Source organism: Lolium rigidum, chromosome 5 (assembly GCF_022539505.1).
Source record: "Lolium rigidum isolate FL_2022 chromosome 5, APGP_CSIRO_Lrig_0.1, whole genome shotgun sequence".
In the NCBI taxonomy this organism is placed as follows: domain Eukaryota; kingdom Viridiplantae; phylum Streptophyta; class Magnoliopsida; order Poales; family Poaceae; genus Lolium; species Lolium rigidum.
In genome coordinates this window covers 18,708,841-18,717,428 of record NC_061512.1, presented here as the reverse complement: position 1 = coordinate 18,717,428, position 8,588 = coordinate 18,708,841, and positions in this window count along the sequence as shown.

Genomic DNA, 8,588 nt, shown 5'->3' with positions numbered 1-8,588 from the left:
TAGTTGTTCAATAATAGTGCAAGAATTGTATTCCAAAACCACGGGAAGGGTGCCAAGCACATCAGAACCATAGCCTTATGGTACAATAACTAGGAAGTATAGGAGCTATATTCCAATAGTTATGTCTCTAGGATAATAAATTTAGAAACAGACATATCATGTGAAGTAGTCCTCAATATAATGGAAGTTAAGTTAGTACTTCCAAACAAAACTAGGTTAACTTTAACCATCCCAAACCACTTTGTTTCAAGTTTATCTCATTGCAATTGTGCAATTAAGGTAAATGTTGAGACAAATAGTAGAGTCCCCAATAATCGTGCTAAGTATCACGCTATAAACCTATCTTATGTGGTGTTATATACTACACATCAGAGCCTGATGTTTAGAGATGTCTTACTCAACAATCATATTCAGGCTTATGATGGTGTGTATTATATGCACAAAGCTGAATCTTCTTGGATTTTCATTGTTTGTCTAGATCCATACATGAAGTTTGACTTTGGTATGCAAATGCATGTTGCTATATCAAGTTCTTACTTAATGCTATAGATCTAGAGGGTAATGGTATTCGTGTGAGGAAGTGACGAATTCTGAAGATCTTAAAGACATGAGGAAGGTCCATCAGCAGAAAGAAGTAAAGTTGTGGGAAGTAACCACAATACTCTGAATGAAGTACAAACAGAAACTCATGCTTACCTCAACAGAGGAGTACTTTAGTACGAAAGAAGCATGAAGGTGAGAAATATAATGATGATGGTGAAGCTGAAGCAGATCCATAGTTAATATAGAAGAGGGAATGCATGGGAAATCACTCAGGATACTATATTCATAGTATCAGCTTGTGGTTTTCTTGCAAAATAAACCCTGAATGAAGGAAGATGATATATGAAATCATAACAGATATAAGAAGACCACAGTTGGTATCAGAAGACCACAGTTGGTATAGGATCAATACTGCGAGATAAAGTAGAGAATGTCTCGTCCAGCTGATCAAAACCTAGGATAGAGTACACTTGTAGATAACAAATAGCCATAGTTGGTATCAAGTAGTCCATAATTGGATTATTCGTACCAAGAAGTTGTGAACCAATAAAATTTTGTCAGCCAAATAACCATGACTTATAAGCAACTAGTCGAAGGATTCACATTGGATGTCCACAATTGAGTGGATACACCACATATATTCTTCGTAGGACCTTAGAAGAGTACAACCCATAAGCTAGACCTAGACCAATATTCTAACCATAAGTCCAATGATTGGAAGAAAAGGAGTTGAAGACCATAAGAAAACTATAAGGGGTAGAGTAAAGATTGAACTGGATGTACAATAACTCAACAATTTGAGCAAGATAGAAGAAGAAGGTCTGAACTGAGAGGAAGTTCGATCTTATTCTCATAAGATTATCGAACACTACTTTCAGAAGGATATCAGATCAGAAGCCGAGGTTTATACCTCGAGGAAGTAAGAAGTGGACTATAACTTGAGAAAGTGAGTAGTATTTACTCAGAAGTACGAAAGCTCAAGTAAGCTAAGTTTAATGAAGTTGGACAAAAGAAATACCGTAGACAAAATATAGCTCAAGATGGCCAAAGAATGAAGAAGATTGACCATATCAAAATTAAGTCTATTTGAAAGATTCCTTTCATGGAACCTAAAAGAACCAAAATAGTTAAAGGTATCAATCATAATCCATGATTGGATAGACTAAGTGAGTCTAAACCATTCTTAGGGAAATAAACCATCAAGACCATTTCCATAGTAAGTACCTTACTAAGTACCATTATTGCAGATCTGGTAGTAAGAGAAAACAAAGACCTACTCACCAATCAGGAGTATGTTATCTAATTAGTCTTCAGTTAAGATTAGCAGCACCACAAGAAGTCCCATCATTGAATCTTCAATGAGAAAGGAAACAAGACTATAATATTGAAAGAAATCATGGAATTGAAGTAAGAAGCCATGGTTCAGAGACAAACCCTAATGGATTCCAGGAAGAATCTGGACAAGGGATATATTCAATTATATCCAGTGAGATCACTGTGGAGTTCTAGAAAAGTTTAAGTCTGCATAAGTCAGAACCACACTTCGGAAACGTGAGAGAGATCAAACTTCGAGGACGAAGTTTAGTTTAAGGGGTAGAGACTGTAATATCCCAGGTATTGGGGTTACAAAAATAGAGGAAACAGATGTGTGCATTTCATTCATGCATAGAAAATCCAGGGAATTTTCGCGCTTCAAAGTAAAACAGATCACGATGAATCGAAGTTTCACTTGACCTTGGTGGAATTGAAGTAGCTCATCAAGTTAAGCGCTATAAACCTCAATGTGACTTTGTTAAAACCTTGTTTTGGGTAGAGAGGATTTGATCTAAGGGGTTAGATCAAATGGAATTAATAATCAACAAAACAACAATTCATTCAAGCATCAATTGCTTGATCTTATAAAATAATATATTATGGTAAACCTTGTCATAACTTATGAACACCAATTCAATTGCAAATCAAGTAACAATAAGAGAAACTATTCTTCACTTATCTTTTCCATGTCTTAAACTAATCCATGCACTTATCATAAACCCTAGGATATTCATTCTACCTTAATCTTGGAAATAAAACAAGGAGATCCAACTAAAGAATATAATTCTTCCCTATTCCAAATTATTATACAATAAACCTAGAGAGGTGAGAGTTCTATATTATTTATTAGAAAAGCAATGACAACTCTTGAGCTAAACCTTGGATATACATCCAAGTATTCAAATCATCATCTTTAAGAGGAACCCTAGGATATTATTCAAGACATTCCTAGAGAGAGAACCCATTTATGTTAAACATAGATATTGATGATCACATTAATTCCTATGGAGCCTAACCTTAGGTTAGTATTAAAGTCCTTTCCAAAATGAGAGAGACCAATCATACAAAACATAGCTTTATCTATTTAAGAATAAAGGACAACCATTGAACTAGAGTATTAGGAGCACACCATAACCTAGACTAATCCATTCTCATATAAGAGAGATCAATTAGGGTGTTACACTCAAGTTAGTTGAGCCAACACTTGAATGTGAGGGAGAAAACTATCCATATACCCAGATGATAATATCAACAATGTTTAAGTAAAACCCTAACAGAATATCTCAGGCATTCTCCTGGGATAAAATCTATTGAGACAACCATAGCCATGTCCACCCAAGAAACTATAAGAGAGATATTATACCCTAGTTGATCAAGACAATACTTGATCATGGAAGTGAGAAACCTATTTAATGAGAGATACACCAGGAATCCAAACATTGATCATTATAAATTGAGTGATGATCATAAACCCTAAGAACTTGAGGTAATGATATTAAGAACAAGTTGATTATGCCTAATCCATGATCATGCTTTGGAGATATGTGAGGATAAGTTAAACCCTACTAGTATAAGCAGATTCCCTTTCCACATGAAATTATAGGGAGATCACTAGTAAGAAACTCTAGACTTATATCCCAACCTTAACTTGTGAACCACTTGGTGATCACAAGTAGAATTCTACCACACCTACATTCCACTTATTCTTCATCTAAGAAAGCTTTAGAGTAAAAACTCCATACTTTATATGGTGAGAAACCAATCATCCATATAACCAAAAATTAACTATAAAAGAACCATAACCACTCTAGTTACTTCAATAATAAATTAAGGATAATAATAATAGAAATCTATTGGTAGAAGATAAAACCAATTCTCAATATCTTAGTAACTAGAGGAGAACATAAAATGTTAAAGTAAGTAACCATCTTATTTTTGGTTAGAGGAGATTAAACCCTAGCACATGCAATATGCTGCCATACCATATCTACAACCTAGAATTAAGTCTCAACCTTAGTTTATGTATCACTAGGGTGATCATAATATAAAGCTAGGCTATAATTGAGATTCAACCCATTTGTCATTAGGTAATTAGCATTTGGACCCTAATGGTTCATTAATCAAATCCTATGCTCAATTATAAAACATAAAAGTCACCTAATGCCAAGTCTCATAAACTAAAACCAAACCTTGAGAGAGACAATACCTACCTTAGATACTTTCAAATATAATAATAGTGTTAAACTCAGAAGGGGGTTAAAATAGAAAATATTAAACCTTAATAAGTTGGTGATCACATAAAATCATATGTAAGTCATCCACTTCTCAAATGGGAACCAAGTCTTAATAATAACCTCTGAAATACTTTGAGTTGCAATTATCAACTCTCATAAATCCTGACAGAATTAATTCACAAGAAAAAGAAATTAAAAATAAGAATTGAAACCCATGCCTATTTGCTAGTATGAACAATCCACAACTATGCATTATAACCCAATACAAAATATTTGTTTCAAATAAAGAATGAAGTAATAGTCCTTGCACTACATCTCAATTCAATTAACATAACAAGAACCCTGCAATTCAAATTTGAGTTTAAATCAGATTCAAATAGAAAATATAAAACAGAAAATAGAAAATAGAAAAGAGGGAAAAACTTTACCTGGGCTTACCTGGACCTTACCAGCCGACACAGCCCAGCAGTAGCCCAGCAGTCGAGCCCAGCAACGCAGCCCAGCAGCAGCCTGGCCCAACCCACCATACCCCTTCGCCAAATAACAGAGGGAGGAGTCATCCTCATCCTCTTCGTGCGCATGGAGGACAGCACGACGGCGTGCTCCTCTTTCCCTCTCGCTGGCGTCCTCTCCTTGCTCCGAATTCGTGACGAGGCGCATTCCCGAACCCTATAAGTACCCTGGATGACAAAATTGCTCCGTTTCTTCCTCTTTCCTCTCCAGTTCCATCCATGCCGAAACCTGGCCCCGCCAGTTTTACTCACCGCCGGCGAACGAGGCCTCCACGAGCCAATCTAAGCACACCAGCGTGACGGCCACCCTCGACAAGCTCAGCTCACGGAAGGAATCCAGCTGAGGTGCCCGAAATCGACGCCGACGCCACCGTCTTCTCCGACACCGGCAGCTATGAATTCCGGCGAACCCGACTACCCCTGCCTTCGTCGAGCAGCCTATCAGCCTCAGGGTGAGTGTGCGCTCCCAGACACCTTATTTGTGCAATTTCATCAACCGTAGCCTACGATTCGAGATCCCGCCGGAGTTGCTCCGCCGCGGGCATGTTTGCCGGCGACGCTCCGGTGACCCATTCGAAAATCCAACACCACTATGTTGTCCAGCGTGGCGAGGGGAGTCCGAAGGTACGAGTTTCGCTTCCGGGGGTGCCCTAAATCGGCGGCGCCGTTCCCAGTTGGCCGCCGGCGGCTAAACGTCGGCGAGGTCAAACACTGGTCAAACTTGACCAGTCTTCGCCTGCGTGGCAGCTGACGTGGATCCCTGGTCCACCTGTCAGTCACACGTGTAGAACCCAACCGGTACAATAAGTCATTTCCTGTTTAAATTTAAATCCAGAAAATTGCTGCAACTTCAAATAAATCTAGAAAATTCAATTTAAGTCAGAAAAATGTAAATAAGATATTAAAATTCTTAGAAAAGAAAACTTTATCCAATAAAAATATAAAATGGAATTTTTATTTTTAATAAAAATTCAATTATTTAATACTTGTTATTTAAGCCTTTAATTTTAATTCTAAAATCAATTAAAATTCAATAATTAGTAAAAATTTCCAAAAGTAAATAAAAACCAGTAACTAATTAAGGAAAACATTAAAATTAATTTTCCTTTTCTATTAACTTATTAAATCCTTATTAGGAGGATTTAAAACCATGATTAATAAATACCTTAATCATTAATTATTTAAAAATAATAAAATATCAAATCTAATATTATTTTTTATTTCAAAATTATTAATAACTTCAACTTTATCAAAGAAGTTATTAACCCAATAATTATAGGGTAATTAGCAAACCCTAATTCCATATGGAATAATATTATAACCCTATCATTTCATGTTGAACTCTAAAACCCTAAATTAATTAGGAACCCTAGTTCCATTATTACATGTGAACCCTAATTTTCTTCTAACCTAAACCCAAGGTTAGAACTGGTGATCATGGTATTTTATTTCAAGTCATAGAGCCATCATCAGCAACTAAAGGACATACCTATGTTCACATAAAATGTAAAAGACCATCACTAATATATGGGTAAACCATGTGTCCATTTTCATCAGACCTAAATATTCAAGTAGGAACAACCAAGTTTAAATCCTAGCTTCTACTGTCAAAACCATCATCCTTATTCCTCCATGCTTAGCATCACACCATTGTGATGAACCCAAATAGCATCTAGGCTCAATATTTATCATTACATAACCATAGTCCACTGAACCCTACAAATACTTCATAATTATGAACCATCATATTTAGGAGCCAATAATTCCTTACTTAGTGGATCCAGTAGCAAAACCTAGACAACCTCAACCCTAATTGATATACTTCTTATTATTTAAGAAGTATGTTCTTCGAAAATTATTCTTTTAAAGAAAATAAGGAATCATCATCAACCCTGCTTATAAGGACCTATAAACCCTAGCCAGCTATCACTAGCAAGATAAACCAACCTTGACAACAACCATGTATAATGAATTGCTTAGGATGCCTAGGCTTATCTTAACCTTACAAGCCCTAGGTGTTGATGAATCCAACTTTGTTGGGACCCATCTAATATTTACTCCAGCAACTACCTGAAACCATAGTCAACCATAGAAACCCAACCTAATTATCATACTTGTTCTTTATCAAAGAACATGTTCTTCAAAAGTTATTCTTTTGAAGTATATGATAATTAATCATTAACCATGCCATATAGTGCTAAAACCAACCACTATTCATTACATGTTAAGATTATACCAAATGTTATTGTTATGTGCTATTAGTGTTATTATTATTTATTACAGCATTTGTTTATGATAACAAGCAACCAATTCTTAATAAGAACCTTGTTTGTGAATCTTTGAATCACTCTAAAAGTGTAACACACCCTAAAACAAATCATTTCAACTCACTAATCCTAAATCATCGGGGTTAGGTCACGCTTAGAGCGATTGCATCTCATTCTTATGCATTATTGCATCCTTGCCAATCTTTTAAACATCGTCCTTACCGGACGATGATGCTATTTCAGAATTTGGAGTTATTGCGTATCGAAGACCTTGACTGCATAATCTTGCGAGTCAAGAAAGGCAAGTTCATCGCTTGCTCATGTCATTTGAGTATTTTTATCAAATTACTTGCAAAGTACTATGATTATCACTATTGCATAAAAAACCAAAACCACTATTTTCATAACTATGAATATGACTATGTGGTGGGCAATGGAACCATGGATTGTGTTGATATGGTGGAGGTTCCATTGCAAGGGTTTGTATCCATCTAGGATTAAACAACAAATGTCGCCGATGATTCTTGTGCCGTAATACCCGTGTTAACCATAAGATCCGGAGTGGGACGGAATAGTCAACCGTATTTCCACCTCTTGTACATCAACGGATTCGCTTACCGTAGACGGTTGTATCTTGCGGAGCAATTGGTGGAGTGGGGAGCCCTTCTAATTCCCCACGGTATAGCCGTTGCTTACCGTAGACGGTTGCTCGCTTGCGGAACAATTGGTGGGTGGGGATCCCCTTCTAATTCCCCACGATAATGTGGTCTATGATGGGTTGCGACTCACCGGCGAAGGAGTTTGGTTCGATCCCGGATCGTCGTCGTGGTCGGGGTCCACCCCGAAATTACGGGAATAATGGGACCGGCGAGGACCCGGGGTCGGGGTTTGCAACAAAGGGTGGGTGTATGAGGTAGCGGAGGAATATGATTGGCTATGACCTTATACCGGGCCTCACACCAAAGGAAGTGTGGACGGGAAGATCACCGGTTGGCACCAAGGTTAAGATCTCTTATGGGTAAAGCAACACACCTCTGCAGAGTGTAATGAATCGTGACCTGTCACTCCCTGTTCCGGGATATGGAAGCTGCGAACGCTGCCGGAAAGGAGCTCCATGAAGTTCTAGTAAACCGGTGAAGGCTGACGGACATAGTTCTTCCGAATAAAAGCAATCTCTTGAAGAAATGATTATGAAAACCTGCATTGGTATTAGACTTTCCGGTCTAATGATGTAGCTAGTGCATTAAACACCTCTTTCCTATAATGAACTTGTTGAGTACGCTCGTACTCATCCCACTCTTAAATCCCCTGCTTAGATATGGAGGCACCGAAGGAGGATCTATAGTGCAACACGAAGACCGAGGAGTCAACAACTACTTCAAGGGACAGGAACCTATCAGAGGAGGCAGATACCACATCCAACAAGGAGAAACCTAGATTAGCAATAGAAAGGAACTAGCTTCCTAAACTTAGCTCCTATTTAGCTAGAATCTATTCATAGCCTCTATAGCTAGTTAAATACTCTAAAAATAGAGATCGTGATAGGACTAGACTACGAGTCGTTCTTCTGGAGTTATTTGCAGTTTTACCTCATTGTAAAGTAGGCGGTTGTGATGATCTTATGTAACAGAGTCATTGTTGTAATTCTATAGACATGCCTTGGACCCGCATATGTTTCTGTTGTACCACTCTGAGCGATATAATACGAGTGGAACGGT